This window comes from Pezoporus occidentalis, unplaced genomic scaffold (genome assembly GCF_034315485.1).
Source record: "Pezoporus occidentalis ecotype Australia unplaced genomic scaffold, CSIRO_AGI_Poc_V1 ctg8, whole genome shotgun sequence".
In the NCBI taxonomy this organism is placed as follows: Eukaryota; Metazoa; Chordata; class Aves; order Psittaciformes; family Psittacidae; genus Pezoporus; species Pezoporus occidentalis.
The window spans coordinates 7,704,345-7,725,023 of record NW_026916158.1 but is presented as its reverse complement, the minus strand read 5'-3'; the positions used below and the strand labels follow the sequence as shown (position 1 = coordinate 7,725,023).

Sequence of the window (20,679 nt, the reverse complement as noted above, 5' to 3'; positions counted from 1 at the left end):
AGGACTTAGGAAGTATGTAAAAATCTGTTTTCTCCTAATGGGGCAAAAAATCAATAAATAAGGTAAGACTGATGTTGATTTCCTGATCAGACTTATTACACTGAGGTTGTGTCAGTGGCTTCAGAGCAGTGATAAAAATAAAGTAAGTGACTGGCTTCTAATGATCTCAGACAAGTGGTAATGATTGTTTATGATTTTATGATACAAAATTGATCTATAAATACATGTTACAGCAGTATAATATTTTCATTATTTAGGATGCCTTCCTATATTTATCATTCAGATTCCATTATTATATTTCTGATTTCTAGAATGCCTTTACATTAATACGAAATTAATGCAAAACGAAAAGGAGACAGTGGCATAAATAATATTTTCTTGTGATATAAAACTGATACTTCTTACTCTCAAAAGCAAAGCATATGTTGCAATAATAAGAGTGTAATGGGAAAGAGACTCAATTATGACTGGCATAACCATCAGCCACAGATTTGCTGTCAAAACTGATTGGAATGAATATATACAAAATCTGAAACCCCATATAAACAGGGGTATTTAAGGTATTACTGCTTATTAATTGCCTCTTTAATGAAATATTGTCTTTCTTTATAAAAATATTTAAAAGAATAATTTTGTAATTATAGAGGTGCAAGCACTGATGGTTCTATAAGAATAAATGTATCTGGAAGAATGTTTTGTGTTTACATGCATTTGATGTTTACCAATGTGAAGATAATGTATTATGTTAGGAAATATGTTTATCAGCTTATATTTGTACTATATTGTTTTATTCAGTTGTATATCTATATTTTTATCCCACACAGCCTTTCTCCCACTTATCTCAAAAAACTAACCATCAGATCTGGTGCCCTACACAGTGTGGCAAATAGATTGATATCCAGCCAAATGTGATACTGAATATTGATAGCTACGTTAAGTATATAAAAAAAAAGTTCACAGTAAAAAGAAAATTGTCACTAATTTAATGTTGAGTTATTCTCCATATAATCACATTAATTGCAATGTATTGTTCGTATATTTTATTGTATTTTTATATAAATACACACAGGCATAAAAGACAACTCAATATATGCATACTCATCATATTTAAAGAACTATATTACATTTTGATTGGACAAAGGGCCATTTTGATAAATCTTGATTTCCCAGGATGCTTAGATTTTCCTTAGTGGAAACCCCTGCTAAAGAGGTGACATTTAATAAAGCAGCGCATCACTATTCATATGAATGAGCCTAAGCAAACCTAGTATACACTATAGTGTATAAGCACTCAACTGTTTTTTCATTTGTTTTTCTTTCAAAACAGACCTGCAAGAACCCAAAAATCCTGAACATCTCACTGGGAGCAGGACAAACATTTGAAAAATGAACCCCCTTTCCCTCCATGTCATTCACTTTAAGAGGTGGCCTCTTGGAGTACTGTCATGGTTTAAGCTCTGCCGTAAATCGTGCAGTCACTCTCTCACTCCCCTCCTTTCCTTCCCCCGCTCCTGGATAGATGGGGGGGAGAATCAAAAGAATGTAACTCCCACGGGTTGAGGTAAGTACAGTTTAGTAACTAAGGTATAACACAGATCACTGCTGCTACCACCAATAATAATGATAAGGGAAATAACAAGAGAAGAGAATACGATACCACCCATCAATACCCAGTCTGACCGAGCAGTGAACTAGCCCTTCCAGGTAACTCCCAGTTACATACTGGCCATGACATGCTGTGGTACAGAATACCTCTTTGGCTAGTTTGGGTCAGGTGTCCTGCCTCTGCTTCCTCTCAGCTTCCCCTCCTCCCTGGCAGAGCATGAGGCTCACAGAGTCCTTGGTCAGACTAAATATTTAAGCAGTAACTAAAAACATCGGTGTTATCAGCGCTGTTCCCAGGGTGAAAGTCAAAAACACAGTCCTGCACCAGCTACAAGGAAGGATTAAAAATGACTGCTACTGCTGAACCCAGGACAAGTATGTTATAATTTAAGTCACAGTATAGTGGCCACCCCTTTCTTTTTTTTTTTTTCTAGATACCTATTTCCTTGTATCTCTTCAGTTTCGCACAGTATCAACAAAATTCTTACAGTCAGATCCTCATCCAGTTTATACTGGGTAAGGAGATATCTCTCTTGTTAAGGCTGCACCGGTAAAATTAGATATGCAGATATTCTATGTCCTTAAAATGTATGAAGAAATCACACAGAATTTGTAATGAAGCAATTGTAAATTTGTCCTGTGAACCTTAAACTGCAGCAGGAATGTATAATTATGATGTCTACCTGTGTAACTTTTTTTTGATGAAGACTTAAGAATGTTATGCATTTATTAACTTCCTTTTGGCTAAAGTGGACAAGAAGAAAATTGTTTTCCCTACGAGAAACCCATTTTGCTGTGTTACACTTTAAAGTGAAATGCTCTGATATATACAGTATATTTTCATCTTGAAAATGAAATGCAGATAAATGATCACAAACTGTGGTGCAATTAGAAGACTTTGATGAAAGATGTGATTTAAGTAATACAAGTTTTAATGGAGAAAGAGCAGTTCTACACTCAAATGCATATTAATCATCACAGTATGTGTGCTTTGTTGGCTGCTGATAAACTTCTTATTTCTTTCTTCTATTCACTCTGAATAAACATGTATTCCCAAATGCTACCCATAGCACTAAGTGGAAAGAATAAGGCCTTCTATAGTCTGGCAGAATGGCATCCTGTACTCAGCATAGATATCAGTAGTATCTTGTCTTAAAAAATAGTTTCTGATGGCAAAAGGTTGAATAATGCTTGGTAGGCAAAGCTGAGAAAATTATGATCATGGTTATTGCATTTGAGTGCAGACTTTAAATATTCTTCCTTTCCCCCAGCATCCAGTATTTATTAGTTTGTCTGTGAAAATGTAGTAAGCAAAAGGATTTTTGTTATTACTGCTATTTCAGGACTAGCTAGTCTCAGAGCAGGGTGACTTGGTTGGGGTTGTTCAGCCTGGAATAGAGAGAATACTCCAGGGAGACATTATTGTGTCCTTTCAGTTCTTAAAAGGGGCCTGTAAGAAAGATGAAGAGAGACTTTTTAGCAGAGCCTGTTGCAATAAGATGAGGAGTAATAATTTTAGACTAAAAGAGAGGAGATTCAGGCTGGAGGTGAGCAAAAAAACTCTTTGCAATGAGGGTGGTAAAAACCAGAACAAATTGCCTAGAGCAATGGTGGATGCGTCATCCTGGGTGACATTCAAGGCTGGGCTGGATGTGGTTCTGGAAAACCGACCTAGTTGAAGATGTCCCTGCTCATTGCAGGGAGTTGGAGTAGGTGACCTCTGAAAGGTCCCTTCCAGCCCAAATGGTTCTATGATTTTTTTTGTAAGAAGAAACATTGTCACTAAGAGGCAGGACTCATGAATGGAGGTATGCTCACACTTAGTCTAAGGGTTAAGAAAAGCTGGTTTGAAACCACCAACCTGGAACAGATACAACCCAAACCTGATCTATAGATTTTTCTCCTAAATCTTGACTGTTTGGCTGCTGTACTTTTGTGTTTAGACAAAACAGTGAGGTTCCATTCTGTCCAGGATTGTCATGTGTCTATAAGGAGAATGTCAGTCACCTGCAGACAATTCTCTAAGAAATTATTTTTCCTCTGCAGTTTTACATACTTTCTGAAATTAGATTTTACTTCTTACTTTCTTACTACCTGTTCAAAAGTCTATTTTGAATTAAAACCTCAGTCAACAGTATGTGTTTGAAACTAAGTATTCCAGAGAAATGTGAAAAAAAAAATTAATAACCTTGCATAACAAGTGAATTGTCTTAGATCTGAGGGTTTATATTGTAGCCATTACACTATATTAAAGAACAATATTAGTTATGGGGAAAAGATAGAGACATCTGCAGATGTAACAGAATTAAATGGGAATGGGAACATGGAGTAACTGGTAAAAATTATGTTGCTGTATGGCTCAGTTGCACATGTTGTGGGCTTTTTTTTGTTTTTTTTTTTTTTTTTTTCCTTTTTTTTATTGTTGCAGTGCTTCACTCTTCAAATTAATTAAAGAATCTTCCAGAATGAGGTGCAATATTGCTTTGGAAAAATATTGCTTTAGCAAGTTGTAATGGGCAACTCAGCATACTTCTGTAAAATAAGTCTGTAAACTTGTACCAATTATAGTTGCTATGCTATAAATGAATTTTAAAAGTTCCTTTTTTTCTAAAGGCCATTTTTAATTCCCCCGTCATTAATGTTTTTGCATGCAATTATAGTAGCACATCACTGAAGTACATTTCAGTGTGTTATCAAAGGTTATGAAGAAATAGATGATATTTCACCCTGATTTTCTTTTTCAATACACAGTGTAAGAAGCTAACTGTAGTCAAACCATGAGAAGAAAAGGCATTGCAGTCACCATACAGCATCATATCTGTAGCTGATTCAAACATCCATTTCAATGAAGATGCAGCAGAAGATCTGACTCCAAGTTTTAAGGTGTGCTGATTTGTAATCTTTAGAAACTATATATACATACAAAATATATATGAAATTAAGAAATTAACTCAGTAGCACAAGAGAACAGATCAAGTTACGGTAAACATTTGGCATCTACTAAGGACAAACACTAAAACAAACAGAAGATTAACATGCTGCTTCAATTTAATCTGAACTGTGATAAACATGGTATTGTGTCGTGGTTTAAACCCAGTCAGGTAGCTTGTTCACTCACTCCCAGTGAGTGGTGCCGAGCTGACAACAATCGAGGTCCGTGTCCGTCTCCCCCCCCCTGCCTCCCCGCACCGGGGCTCTCCCCTTCCCCGCTCCCAGAGGAACGGGGAGGAGGATCGAGAGAGTGCAACTCCTACGGGTTGAGACAAGAACAGTCCAGCAACAAATCACCACCGCTACTATCAGCTACAACAATGATAAGGGAAAATAACAAGGGAAGAGAATACGATACCACCGCCCAAGAGAAACGAACTCCACCCGGAAGCCCCTGTCCTTCCGGGTAACTCCCAGTTACCCCTCACCCCGGGCATGACGTGCTGTGGTATGGAATACCTCCCCGGCTAGCCCGGGTCAGGCGCCCCGTCTCTGCTTCCTCACAGCCTCCCCTCCTCCCTGGCAGAGCATGAGCCTCACAGAGTCCTTGGTCAGGGTAAACATCACTTAGCAACAACCGAGAACATCGGCTTCACCAACACTGTTCTCAAACTGGAAGTCAAAACACAGCACTGTACCAGTTAACACAAAGGAAAAACATGACTGCTACTGCGGAACCCAGGACATTATCCACCCCTTATTCCATACCATTCACGTCGTGCTCAGATCCCACATTTTCAATACACCATCGCTCTCCCACATATATACATCCATATACATACAGACCAAGAGGAAAAATCATTTTCTTAGTGCATGGACCAATCCTTATAATGCTGCCGAGTCCATTCGGTCCATGATGTTCAAAGTTCATTCTCTGTTGGGATGATGGCTGGAGGGAAGTCAGGGCCAGTCGGTGGTGACCTGGAGACATCTAGTTGATGGGCTATAAAAGCATTACACAGCAGGCAACAGCATACAATTGAGTTCACTGGCTGTTTTCCCCTAAAATCAAATCCCCTTGAGGTATACATCGGACTTCCCCATCTTCCCGCATTACCCACCAAGTATATCCAGGTCCCTGAGCAAAAGCAATCCCACGAGTGGGTTTGCCTTTACCTGAAGCAGGAATTACCCAGACTGTCTTCCCCAGCAAATTCTTCATATGCACCACGGGAACTTTGTCCCCCTCTACAATATGTAACAGTTCTGACTGGGCTGGGCCAGCCCTGTTGGCAGATCCTCTGGTGTTGACCAACCAGGTGGCCTTTGGTAAGTGTGTATCCCAATGCTTGAAAGTTCCCCCACCCATTGCTCTCAGTGTAGTTTTTAACAGCCCATTGTACCGTTCGATTTTCCCAGAGGCTGGTGCATGGTAGGGGATGTGATATACCCACTCAATGCCATGCTCTTTGGCCCAAATATCTATAACGTTATTCCGGAAATGAGTCCCATTGTCTGACTCAATTCTCTCTGGGGTGCCGTGTCGCCACAAAATCTGTTTCTCAAGGCCCAGGATGGTGTTCCGGGCAGTGGCATGGGGCACAGCATATGTTTCCAGCCACCCGGTGGTTGCTTCCACCATGGTAAGCACATGGCGCTTGCCTTGGCGGGTTGGTGGCAGTGTGATATAGTCAATCTGCCAGGCCTCCCCATATTTATACTTCAACCATCGTCCTCCATACCAAAGAGGCTTTAACCGCTTGGCTTGTTTAATTGCAGCACATGTTTCACACTCATGAATAACCTGGGCAATAGTGTCCATTGTTAAGTCCACCCCTCGGTCACGGGCCCATCTATATGTTGCATCTCTGCCCTGATGGCCTGAAGTGTCATGGGCCCACCGGGCCAAAAATAATTCACCTTTATGTTGCCAATCTAAGTCCATCTGAGCCACTTCAATCTTAGCCGCTTTATCCACTTGTTGGTTGTTCTGGTGTTCCTCAGTGGCCCGACTCTTGGGTACATGGGCACCTACATGGCGTACCTTCACCACCAGGTTCTGCACCCTGGCAGCAATATCTTTCCACAGTGCAGCAGCCCAGATGGGTTTACCTCTGCGTTGCCAGTTGCTCTGCTTCCACTGCTTCAACCACCCCCACAGGGCATTTTCCACCATCCATGAGTCAGTATAGAGATAAAGTACTGGCCACTTTTCTCGTTCAGCAATGTCCAGGGCCAGCTGGATGGCTTTCACCTCGGCAAACTGACTCGATTCACCCTCTCCTTCAGCAGTTTCTGCAACTTGTCGTCCAGGACTCCATACAGCTGCCTTCCATCTCCGATGCTTTCCCACAATACGGCAAGAGCCATCAGTAAACAAGGCATACTGCTTTTCACTTTCTGACAGTTTATTATATGGTGGGGCCTCTTCAGCGCGCATCACCTCCTCCTCTGGTGACATTCCGAAATCTTTGCCCTCTGGCCAGTCCATGATGACTTCTAGAATGCCTGGACGACTGGGATTTCCTATTCGAGTTCGTTGTGTAATTAGTGCAGCCCATTTACTCCATGTAGCATCGGTTGCATGATGTGTAGAGGAGACCCTGCCTTTGAACATCCAGCCCAGCACGGGCAGCCGGGGTGCCAGAAGGAGCTGTGCTTCAGTGCCAATCACTTCCGAAGCAGCTCGAACCCCTTCATAGGCTGCCAGTATCTCTTTCTCAGTTGGGGTATAGCTGGCCTCAGATCCTTTATATCCCCGACTCCAAAAGCCGAGGGGTCGACCTCGAGTCTCCCCTGGAGCTTTCTGCCAGAGGCTCCAGGTAGGACCGTTCTCCCCAGCTGCAGTGTACAGTACATTTTTTACATCTGGTCCGGTCCGGACTGGTCCAAGGGCTACTGCATGAACTATCTCGCGTTTAATTTGCTCAAAGGCTTGTTGCTGCTCAGGGCCCCATTTAAAATCATTCTTCTTCTGGGTCACATGATAGAGAGGGCTTACAATCGAACTGTAATTTGGGATGTGCATTCTCCAGAACCCCACTGCACCCAAGAAAGCTTGCGTTTCTTTCTTATTAGTTGGTGGAGACATTGCTGTTATCTTGTTGATCACATCTGTGGGGATCTGTCTACGTCCATCTTGCCATTTTATTCCCAAAAATTGAATCTCCTGTGCAGGTCCCTTGACCTTACTCCGTTTTATGGCAAAACCGGCTTTCAGCAGGATTTGGATTATTTTCCTCCCTTTCTCAAAGACTTCTTCCGCTGTATCGCCCCACACAATAATGTCATCAATGTATTGCAGGTGTTCTGGAGCTTGCCCCTGTTCCAGCGCATTCTGGATCAGTCCATGGCAAATGGTAGGGCTGTGTTTCCACCCCTGGGGCAGTCGGTTCCAAGTGAACTGGACACCCCTCCAAGGAAAAGCAAACTGTGGCCTGCACTCTGCTGCCTAAGGGATTGAGAAAAATGCATTGGCAATATCAATCGTGGCATACCACTTGGCTGCCTTTGACTCTAGTTCATACTGAAGTTCTAGCATGTCCGGTACGGCAGCACTCAATGGTGGTGTGACTTCATTCAGGCCACGATAGTCTACTGTTAGTCTCCATTCTCCATTAGACTTTCGCACTGGCCATATGGGGCTATTGAAGGGTGAGCGGGTCCTGCTGATCACCCCCTGACTCTCCAGTCTACGGATCAGCTGATGGATGGGAATCAGGGAGTCTCGGTTGGTGCGATATTGCCGCCGGTGCACTGTTGTGGTCGCAATTGGCACTTGTTGTTCTTCAACTTTCAGCAACCCCACAGCAGAGGGATCTTCTGAGAGACCAGGCAAGGTGGACAGCTGCTCAATTTCCTCAGTCTCCAAAGCAGCAATACCAAAAGCCCACCGGTACCCTTTTGGGTCTTTGAAGTACCCTCTCTTGAGGTAGTCTATGCCGAGAATGCATGGAGCCTCTGGACCAGTCACAATAGGGTGCTTTTGCCATTCCCTCCCAGTCAGGCTGATTTCAGCCTCCAGCACAGTCAACTCTTGGGATCCTCCTGTCACTCCAGAAATATAGATGGGTTCCACCCCTTGACAGCTTGATGGCATCAGGGTACACTGTGCACCGGTATCTACTAGAGCCTTATACTTCTGTGGGACTGATGTGCCAGGCCATCTGATCCACACAGTCCAGTAAATCCGATTGTCCCCTACCTCCACCTGGCTGGAGGCAGGGCCCCTCTAATGGTCGTCACAGCATTGGACACTTAAGTCGTGTTGAAAGGGATTATTCTTCGTTATCACAGGAGCTGGAGTAAAATCAGCTCTTCCACTCCATCTGGGAAACTGATCACCAGAGACTGAAGCCGTAGCTCTCATGGGACGATCAGTCTTGGCCCTTGCTCCCCTCTTCAGTTCACTCACCCGTTCCTCCAAAGCTGAAATAGGTTTTCCATCCCACTTTGTCATGTCTTCTCCGTGATCCAGCAGGTAAAACCATAGGGTACCCCGTGGCGTATACCTCCTGTATCTCCTCTCTTGAACAATAGGACGCCTTTTGTTAATAGCTGAGACGCGTGTTGGTACATGTGAGGAGCCGGATAAATCAGATAGATTGTCCTTCAATTGTTCGATGTCCTGGGACAGTTTTTTCACAGCTGAGATGATGGAAGGGGTGAGATTGTCTTCGAACTCTCGGAGTTTATGAACCATTTCATCCACTGTTAGTGGTACTATGTCATTCCAGGTTACTGTTGCCAATGAATGGGCATATGATGACGGTGCATTCCGTGTAAGTTTTCGCCACATGGGTCGTGTACATTCAACTTCATCTGGATCTATAGGTGTATCCCCGTTATTCGGCTTGATGTGATAGATCATCTCTACGATGGCCGATTCCCTCAGAGACTGGATGCCTTTGTCTATAGTATTCCACTTGGCCGAACGACTCGTAACATCGTCCTTGTACGGAAACCTTTCTTTCACAGCTGCCAAGAGCCTCCTCCAAAGGCTGAGGGACTTTTTCTCTCTTGCAATTGCTTTGTCAATTCCCCCTTCTCTAGCAAGTGATCCCAGCTGCTTGGCTTCTGTACCTTCTAGTTCGTGACCATCAGCCCCATTGTCCCAGCATCGGAGTAACCAGGTGATGATGTGCTCCCCTGGTTGACGGGTAAAATCTTTTCGCATATTCCGCAGCTCGGTTGAGGTCCGAGGTCGAGAAGTTACCTCTTCTTCTTCTTCTTCGTCATGTGATGATGACTCCTGATCAGATTCTGGACCGGGTGGTGAATTCATTGGTTCTTCATCTCGCTTCACCCTTTTTGCCTCCTTTTTGCTTGTTCTCTTGCGTACAGGGGCAACTGATATTGGTACGAATTGGTCCTCTGGTTTGGCTGCAGTGATTATCACTGTGGTTTGAGTAGCAACTGTACTTGTTACTGGGGGTGGTGTAGCTACTGTGCTTGGAGCTGGGGTAACCGCGCTGTCTGTTGCAGTTGAAGTTTGAGCAGCTGCTGTACTTGCCACTGGGACAGCTGTGCTGTTCATTGCAGCCAAAGTTTGAGTAGCGACTGTTGCTTTGCCCTCAGATCCGCCGACATTCTTTTCCTTTTGAAGGTGCTGGATAGTGTTGAACAAGGCCCTGTAAGCATAGGCCAAGCCCCAGCACGTTGCCGTGATTTGTCCATCTCTGGTATGGCCAGAATGACAACACACCTCATTTAAGTGTTTTACTAATTCTTCTGGATTTTGCAGTTGTTCGGTAGTGAAATTCCAAAGTACTGGAGGGGCCCACTGACCTAGATACTTGTCCATACTATCCCACACACCCTGCCACTCATGGCTGTCCAGCCTCATGGAAAATCTCTCGGTCCTCCTACATCGTCGTTTGACCCCAGACAAGACCCAAACCTGAATCTGCTTAACTCTTGAAATCAGTAGTGGGTAAAACACACTCTGTATGCGTGTTAGCATGGTGATTCCCATCACCATCAGCAAACAAGTCTCAACAGCATTAAAAGGCCATTCAAAAAATTCAAAACTCTCAAATGTAAATGGTCTGGGGGGACGACTAGGAGGGTAAAAGGATGTCTCCTTCCCAGGTTGAGCACCTGAGAAGGAGAAAAAAGATGTGTAATTGCTAAGCACCTCCATCATATACCTCCCAAAGTATAAAGGTGGTGACCACACTGGGAACATAAGCCAGATCAGTTTCATGATCAATGATTCTATTCTATTACAAGTCATTACCATAAGGTACAATGGGATAAAAACCTTAGCCCAAGCCCCACACTTGAAAAACACTAATACAGCAAGTACCGGATGGACGTAAGATATCATATACTGAAACTGTGAGATCAAGAGGAACAACCTTGAGAGCCAATAAATCAGCATTGTGACGAGTGACTATCAATCCAGTCAGATCTGTTCTTATCTCAACCCTTCGTGCCCCACGTTGGGCGCCAAAAAAGAACTGTCGTGGTTTAAACCCAGTCAGGTAGCTTGTTCACTCACTCCCAGTGAGTGGTGCCGAGCTGACAACAATCGAGGTCCGTGTCCGTCTCCCCCCCCCTGCCTCCCCGCACCGGGGCTCTCCCCTTCCCCGCTCCCGGAGGAACGGGGAGGAGGATCGAGAGAGTGCAACTCCTACGGGTTGAGACAAGAACAGTCCAGCAACAAATCACCACCGCTACTATCAGCTACAACAATGATAAGGGAAAATAACAAGGGAAGAGAATACGATACCACCGCCCAAGAGAAACGAACTCCACCCGGAAGCCCCTGTCCTTCCGGGTAACTCCCAGTTACCCCTCACCCCGGGCATGACGTGCTGTGGTATGGAATACCTCCCCGGCTAGCCCGGGTCAGGCGCCCCGTCTCTGCTTCCTCACAGCCTCCCCTCCTCCCTGGCAGAGCATGAGCCTCACAGAGTCCTTGGTCAGGGTAAACATCACTTAGCAACAACCGAGAACATCGGCTTCACCAACACTGTTCTCAAACTGGAAGTCAAAACACAGCACTGTACCAGTTAACACAAAGGAAAAACATGACTGCTACTGCGGAACCCAGGACATATTGTATCATCTGATATGTTCCAGTGAAGAAATAAACTGTAACCTTCATAAGAGGAAGATTCTTTGCCAATTTAGATTGCCTAAGACTTTTTCAATTTACTGATATAAGGATGTCTTATGTCAACTAAACATCATCTCTCAGATTCATTCTGACATCTTTACCCCATACAAGGTGAGGCACTTGTAGGGAAAAAAGTAATTAAAAAAAAGAAAGCTACAATTTGTGGACTGGGTGCACAAATGTCTGCTTACCTCAGATAGATAGTTGTAATATCTCAATAAAGAGAGGCTTGCACCATAAATAATCCAGAGCAAAAGAGATATTCATAAGCACTTCAGCATGATTCATTCAAGTGTTCTTAAGTGGCTACCCACAAATATTGTGTAAAGAAGCAGAAAAGGAAAGGCCACTTGGTATGAAATGTGCTCAGAGGAATATATGTGAGCATGAAAGATTTGCACAGCTTTGGAATTAAGGGAATTTATGACATAGTGTTTAAAAGCAGTTTCTTTTTTTTTTTTTTTGTTCTGGGTAAGGTATTACTGGATAGTAACTCTGTTTTTTTTTGTAGTTAAGACACTAAGGACAGATTAGAAATGCTCAATGGCATCATAGCAGCCAGAACTGAACATAAAATTCCTTTCATTTCGTATTACCAAAGCTGAATTGATTGAATGAATTTTAAAGAACACTGTTAGTTGTCCATTTACAGAAAGAAGATTTCATTTGGCATTTAGGATGCTTTTTATAAACTTCTCACTAGGAATACTATTCGATGCTCTGTGCACTACCCCTTTTGTGGAGCTGCCTGCCAAAAGGTGCAGGAACTCTGCTCAGCCAAGCAGACAGCGTGAACCCTATGCTCACAATGTGAGCATTAACTTACTTTGTGGTTTCTTCTTACTAAGTTTTTTGTAAAGGTTAACTGAGAATTGCCATACTTGAGTGAGAAGAAAAAGGCGTTACGGAAAATTTAGCTCACTAGACATTAAAAAGTTAGATATCTACATCTAAACTGGACATCATGAGCTCCTTTCATAATACAGAGGGCTCATCAATGAGAAATTAATTCCCCTCAGACATGCCTATTTTACTCTACTGGCTATGATGCAGAGCTAGGATGGCTGGTTTAGGTGTGAGTGCCTACAGTTTAGATACCTGGGAAGCATCATTCCTCAGGTCAGAACTGAACCCCAGCTTCTCTTTTGTAAAATTGTGGTTTTGTGTTTTAGTCTGAATTTTTTATTGTTTTTCTTTATAATTTAAATAATTATTTGCTAAAATGTTGACTTCAGCTATTCATGGTAACTTTAGTAGAATTATGATTCCATACAATCCTGTATTTCTTTTTTACTGCTATGTGCTATCTGAAAGATGTATAATGAATCCTTTGTCCATGAAAGATATTAGCCCAACAAAATACAAGAACAACAAACCTACCATGGCAACGCAGCTGTGGAAGAGGAACTTAGCTTTTGCTGTGTTTCTGAATATTTTCAAGCTCATCTATATTTCCAAGGTGAGGAAAGTAGTAGGAGCTGGTTTCTCAGCACTTCTCACAAAGTGAGACTTTTTGTATGGCATCTTTCCCTATCTCCACTTGCTGAATTGACTAATAAAGATAAATGCCATTCAGAAGCCCAGGCAAGGGCTGGTACAAGTTTTTTTTAATACTATACATTAATACTAATGCTTGTAATGATGTGTCAAGTCAAGTGAATATTAACTAAAGCAAAGGTCCTGTCTTCACTCTTATGAGAAATAACAGCACAAAATATAGCCCTCTCAATATTCTTGATTGAAGCAATTATTTGAGTTCTTTCCTCTCAGTGTCTCTCAATAGTAGTATACGGTTGAGCAGTGAATGTAAGGCAAGAGAGTGCCCCACTTCTGGCCTTTTCTTAGCCCAACAGCTGGATGTTATTTCTCTTACTTTATCTCCTTTCAGTGAATATTTATTTCAGTGCTTTCTTGGTAAAATTGTTTGTGGCTTGTTTCAAGGGTGCTAGAGCTCTGTGTCATACCTTTGTAGGCTGGCATCTAGATAGTGAAATTAGCCTCTTTTTCCTATATTATTGATATTGCTACCCCTGTTGTTTTGGTGGACTAAATATGAAACTTTGAAGTGTCTAAGACTTGGTATACTTGTATACAGTGCTCTACTTAGGATTCAGTGCAATGGAGTTACTCAGCTAGCACAAGCCTTGCTAATTCTGAATTGTAGTTTCCACTTGATCACCAGTTACTGAGTTTGCAATTGTGAGATTTGGTGACTTGCCTTAAAAGAACCCCAGACTCCGTAACATTGACCTGTACTGCTCCACATAGCTATGCGTTTTATGAATAGTTCTCTTGTAGTCTGTGTCATATATGAAACAGTCCAGCTACAAGCCTTATGAGGATTCGATGTCTGTCATAAAAAAATTTGACTTGCCATGCATTTCTTGGGTGTCATTTCAGAGAACATCGCTAGCAGAGAATCAGTTGCATAAGTATTAGAGAAGATTTACTGTTGTTTGTTCATATTCCACAGCCATTACTCTCATAACTAAAGTTCTTGGTTTTTACAAGTGCTGTTTCTAAGAACTGTTCACTGAAATTATGGACTAACTCCCCTAGTGTAACTCTTGGAGAGAAAACTCAACCCACAGAATCCATAAGGGCACCACAGAGTTTTTGCTTTAGTTAATGAACTGGAATTACAAGTCTTCACGGGTAGAAAATAAGAACAAAGCAGAGGCCACTTGGGTGAATTTGAAAATCGTTTATTTATGTGAGAATGTATGCATCTTGGGTTGTACAATCCCAGAATTACAGAACAAATATACGAAGAAAAGCTGTGCTGTAGTGTATAGTCATGCTGTGTGCTATGTTACATACAGAAAAGAATAAAATAGGTTTTTTTATTCATCTTGCCTAGTCAATGTCTTACCCATGTTTTGTCCATTTACTCACTAATCAGTGTCTAGTGTCATTTAGCTTCATTTAATGAAATTGGCTGAACAAGGGAACATGGCTCATTCTAACCTTTTGGTAATCTCTGTTGGGCATTGTTCATTGTTGTTTGCCTTTCATCATGTCACAATTTTGAGCTGATATTGTTTATCCTTGCTCAGCAAGCATTTTTCTGGCAATTATTTTCTAATATTGTTAGTCTTGGCTCATTCCTATCCAGTTTGCAATCATTAGCTAGGAGTCCACTTCTGGTGGGACAACTGTCATAATCTCGTGCTAAAATAAGTAGGAAGAACTTTCCTGAATGTTTCAGAAATTTAAACTGTAGGGCCAGACTTACAAAAGGGCTTGGAAAGCATTGTTCTATCAAAAAGAGAGAAGCTGAGGCCCTAGATATGGCTTGAGTTTGCTTGTGTTTCTCATGAACATTTAGTATATTCATACATACAAATGTAAAGCATAACCTGTTGGTTATGATTCTGTTTAACTTTCAGCCCTCAAGATGTTAAGTCCATTGTGAATATTTACATACCTATCCAGTTGAATGAGGACCTTTGAATATAGACCCATGCTCAAAGAACTCATTACTTTGCTTATGGGAACTCTGAGAATGACAAAAAAAATCCCCATATATATGATAATAAATATGTACCTTGCACAGATTCAACTTAAACATAGCAATGTATTTTTTCCTCTCTGGACTTTCAATGTTATGTATACTTTTATTTATATTTCCTTGGAGTAATAGAAACAAGTCGAGTTCTTTCCTCAGAAATCTAGGGTCTCGAATGTCTGTAATTTTGTTTGACTTTTAAAAAATATTTTCAGGATTCTAGAATCAATTTTGTTGTTGTTGTTATTTTAAATTTTTTCAGCAACAGGTCTAAGTTTTCCACCTTAGAAAGTGAATGTTATCAATACTTCAGAAAAAGCCTTGATTTAGGAGTTTTCAGAGAGGAATTTGTACGTTCAAAGTAATTTGAAATTACTCTGTATCAGTTGTAGTGATGGCTGTTGTTGGATAAAAAAGACCTGGAGACCAATGTGTTTCAGAAATATCCTTGTTTTATTACATTAGAAGTAAAAATTATATAGCTAATTGTACTGGGTTTATAAAAATTGCATACGCATGTCAAAGACACCTGCTGTCACTTCATTTCTTTGGAAATGAATCTGATTCCTAACTACAGACAAAAATGTGTGGAATGTGGGTAAATCCACTGCTCAAAGATTGAGCTATGCCTTGCCAAGCTAACAATTACACCTGCAGTTAAAAAAAATCTGAGAGCATCTTTTGCTGTTTGAACATATATAACAGAAATTTCCTGCTTGGAATTCAGTTTTCACTGTCATAATTGTTAGATAAGCAGTAAATGAAGTGGCTTTAAAATCTTGGAAAGGTAAATAGTTCCTCATCTCTGTAAAACAAGGACTTGCTGACCTCCGTTTGTTAAGGTTATTCTCAAGATCAAGTTGGTGAGAAGTCACAAAGCCTTAGCTATGTTAACAACTTTGTGTATGTTTAAACCATGACAAATGGTGCCAACTACTTCATCTTAGCTACACTGAGAAGAAGAATAAGTTTAATTAGGTCTGATGTGGGACAAAACAAAATATAAAGGCACCCATTGCTGAGGAGCTTATCTGTGTTACCCTTTTAAGAGGTGGCATATAACAATTTGAGCTTTTTTTTTCATTTGCTTGAACATTGTTATTTAAGACAAAATATGTGTCATATTGAACTGTCTGTACTTTTTTTTTTTGTAGTAATCCATAAATATAGGTCAAAATTTCACCTTGAGAAATAATATGTATACTATATAGTTGCTATAAACTGCATTTTATACATGGCATTCTAAATATAAGTAAACAGACTTGGAAGAACTGAAAATAATGAATAGAGTTGATTACTTTCCAAAGGTTGGATCCCATTTCTTATGTATCACAGTATGCTAGAGATTGGAAGGGACCTCGAAAGATCATCTAGTCCAATCCCCCTGCCGGAGCAGGAACACCTAGATAATGTTACACAGGAATGTGTCCAGGCGGGTTTTGAATGTCTCCAGGGAAGGAGACTCCACAACCTCCCTGGGCAGCCTGTTCCAGTGTTCCGTCACCCTCACTGGGAAGAAGTTTCTTCTCAAGTTTAAGTGGAACCTCTTGTGTTCCAGTTTGCACCCATTACCCCTTGTCCTATCATTGTTTGCCACTGAGTAGAGCCTGGCTCCATCCTCGTGACACTCCCCCTTTATATATTTATAGACACTTATAAGGTCACCCCTCAGTCTCCTCCAAACTATAGAGACCCAGCTCCCTCAGTCTTTCCTCATAAGGGAGATGCTCCACTCCCTTAATCATCTTGGTTGCCCTGCGCTGGACTCTCTCCAGCAGGTCCCTGTCCTTCTTGAGCTGAGGGGCCCAGAACTGGACACAATATTCCAGATGGGGTCTCACCAGGGCAGAGTAGAGGGGAAGGAGGACCTCTCTCGACCTACTAACCACTGCCCTTCTAATACACCCCAGGATACCATTGGCCTTCCTAGCCACAAGGGCACAGTGTTGGCTCATGGTCATCCTGTCGTCCACTAGGACCCCCAGGTCCCTCTCCCCTACACTGCTCTCTAACAGGTCGCTCCCCAACCTATACTGGAACCTGGGGTTGTTCCTGCCCAGATGCAGGACTCTACACTTTCCCTTGTTATATTTCATCAAGTTACTCCCTGCCCAACTCTCCAGCCTGTCCAGGTCTCGCTGGATGGCAGCACAGCCTTCTGGCGTGTCAGCCACTCCTCCCAGCTTAGTGTCATCAGCAAACTTGCTGATAGTACACTCGATTCCCTCATCTAAATCGTTGATGAATATATTAAATAATACCGGTCCCAGTACTGACCCTTGAGGCACTCCACTAGTTACAGGCCTCCAACTAGACTCCGCCCCATAGACTACAACTCTCTGGCTTCTCTCCTTCAGCCAGTTCACAGTCCACCTCACTACCTGATCATCCAGTCCACACTTCCTCAATTTAGCAGTGAGGATGCTGTGGGAGACTGTGTCAAATGCTTTGCTGAAGTCAAGGTAGACCACATCCATCTCTCTGCCAACATCCATCCACCGTGTTATTTCCTCATAAAAGGCTAAGAGATTGGTCAAACATGATTTCCCCCTGGTGAAGCCATGTTGACTGCCCCTCATAACCCTCTTATCCTTGATATGCCTTAAGATGGCACCAAGGACAAGGTGTTCCATCACTTTCCCAGGGATGGAGGTGAGGCTGACCGGTCTATAGTTACCCGGGTCCTCCTTCTTGCCCTTTTTGAAGACTGGAGTGACATTTGCTTTCCTCCAGTCCTCAGGCACCTCTCCCGTTTCCCAAGACTTGGTAAAGATGATGGAGAGCGGTCTAGCAATGACTTCCGCCAGTTCCCTCAGCACCCGCGGGTGCATCCCATCTGGACCCATGGATTTATGGATGTCCAGATTGCTCAACTGATCTCTAACCCATTCCTCATCGACTAAGGCAAACCGCTCCGTCGACCTGACTTCATCTAAGGTCTCAGGGGTACAGAGCTCTTCAGGACTGCCTGCAGCAGAGTAGACAGAGACAATGAAGGCATTCAGTAACTCTGCCATCTCTGTATCTTCTGTCACCAGGGCACCCATCCCGTTCATCAGTGGGCCTACATTGCCTCTGGTGTTAGTTTTATCTGCCATGTATTTGAAAAAGCTCTTTTTGCTGTCCTTGACCCTTCTCGCCAGGTTTAATTCTAAGGATGCCTTAGTCCTCCTAGCTGTCTTCCTACATCCTCTAGCAGCAGCCTTATATTCCTCCCAAGTGGCCAGCCCCTCCTTCCATGACCTGTAAACTCTCCTCTTCCACTTGAGCATACCCAGCAATTCCCTATTTAGCCACGCAGGTCTCTTGGCCCTCTTCCTTGACTTCCTACGTGTCGGGATGCTCCGATCTTGTGCACGGAAAAAGCAATCCTTGAATGTCAACAACTATCTTGGGCCCCTTTACCTTCAAGCAGCCTTGCCCATGGGATTTCCCCTAGCAATTGCTTGAAAAGGCCAAAGTTTGCCCTGCTAAAGTCCAGGGTTGCAATTCTACGTGGTATTCTCCTAGTCCTACCACACAAGATCCTGAACTCCACCATCTCGTGGTCGCTGCAACCAAGGCAGCCCTCAACCCTTACTGCTTCAACCAGATCCTCCTTGTTAGTGAGGATGAGATCCAGCAGCGCTCCTCTCCTGGTCGGCTCATCCACCATTTGCAGGGGGAAGTTATCATCCATACACTGGAGGAACCTCCTGGACTGTGGCTGGGTTGCCGAGTGGTCCTTCCAGCAAACAGGGAAGTTAAAATCCCCCACGACGACCACGGCCTGTGACTGTGAGGCCGCTCTCAGCTGCCTGTAGAAGGCCTCGTCAACTTCCTCACCCTGATCCGGTGGTCTGTAACAGACACCCACAACAGTATCCCCCCTGCCAGCCTGCCCCTTAATTCTCACCCACAGACTCTCTACTCGCTCGTCATCTGTCCCTGGACAGAACTCGGTGCATTGTAGTTCCTCCCGCACATAAAGAGCAACCCCACCACCCCTCCTGGCTGGCCTGTCTTTCCTGAAAAGGACATAGCCCTCCATGACTATATTCCAGTCATGTGAGCTGTCCCACCACGTCTCTGTAATTGCCACCAGATCATAGTCTCCTGACTTAACACAGGTTTCCAACTCCTCCTGCTTATTTCCCATGCTGCGCGCATTGGTGTACAGGCATTCCAGGGAGCGAGCTGAGCACACTGATTTCACCCTAGGATTATAGGAGGCCTCCCAGTCTTCATCAATTCTGGAGCGCTGCCCCACCGGGGCAAGCCCAGCTACAACCCCATCCCCCTTCGAATCTAGTTTAAAGCTCTCCAAATGAGCCCTGCTAATTCGTGCCCCAGCATCCTTTTGCCTCTGTGAGACAAACCTTTCTCACTTGTCGTTGTCCAGACTGGTGCCCTATAAAACCAGCTGTTATCAAAGAATCCAAAGCCCTGCCTGTAGCACCAGTCTCGAAGCCAATCGTTTATGAACTGAATCTTCCCATTCCTTCCCACATCATCAGTGGAAGATGGAAGGAGTGAGGAGAAGATCACTTGATAGATAAATACACTTCATATTGATCTGCATATACAAATGTGTCCAAAACCTTTTAACCAGCCTCTAATTTAATCTAAGAAAGCAAGTTTTTTATTGAAAGTAAGAACGCACATTTGCCTTCTAATATAAAGTACTCTGATTTAAATAGTAGTTATGGGATTATACTCTTGTTTATTTTTGAACAGTTAATACAATGATTTTAAAGACTGAATCCAAATTCATGCAAATAATGAAAAGTGAATCATTTTTCTTCGTTTATACTTGTTTTAAGGTAGGCCCATACCTTTGCTACGAGCAAAGCTGAATAATGCAGAAACTAGCCCTGCATCTGCTGATACAACGTTTGCCAAGATGTTATTTTAATTCCTGAAACAATTGGAGATACCACTTTAATTCTTTTGTATTTATACATTTTATGAAATATATTCTCATGTTCTGCATGCAGCAAGTGTATAGAAGATGTAAAAGAAAAAAAGAATTAAATGTCAGAAAATGATCAATTAGTTGAACACAATTTCCCAGAAAATCTTTGGAGTCCATTAATCAGTAAGTTAGCCTTTGTGACAGATGCAATCATATGAGATAAGAAAAAAAGAAAAAAAATGTTCCATTGGTTGATATTTTATGTCCTTTACACTAGAAAGTGCAATAAAGGTTATCGAATAACAAATGCCTCAATGTCCACAAAGCATAGAGTCAGGAACTCTGGGCTCATCACAGAGTAAACTTTATTCTTTATATGCAGTTTCCACCTAATTTTAGAAACATCTCTCTAGTAAAAATTAAGTTCATAGCTGTGAATGTCTCAAGATAGTCTAACTGCAGAACCAAGACTGAATTCCCTACCTGAAAAATCTCTATGGATAAGAATGTTTGGAGGCTACATAGGCACCCATTGAGGAGTTACGATAACTGTTTGAATCTGTTTTCAAAAAGAAGCTAATATTTTGCTCCTCATTTTCTCTTAACACAGCCAATTAA

General features: G+C 42.5%; 1 protein-coding gene across 1 annotated transcript in view; it reads left to right on the top strand.

Annotated features, from left to right (window-relative positions):
• The window catches only part of BCHE (butyrylcholinesterase), a 320,419-nt gene that overhangs the window by 51,247 nt on the left and 248,493 nt on the right, over positions 1 to 20,679 (top strand). The gene's annotated exons all lie outside the window — the stretch shown is intronic.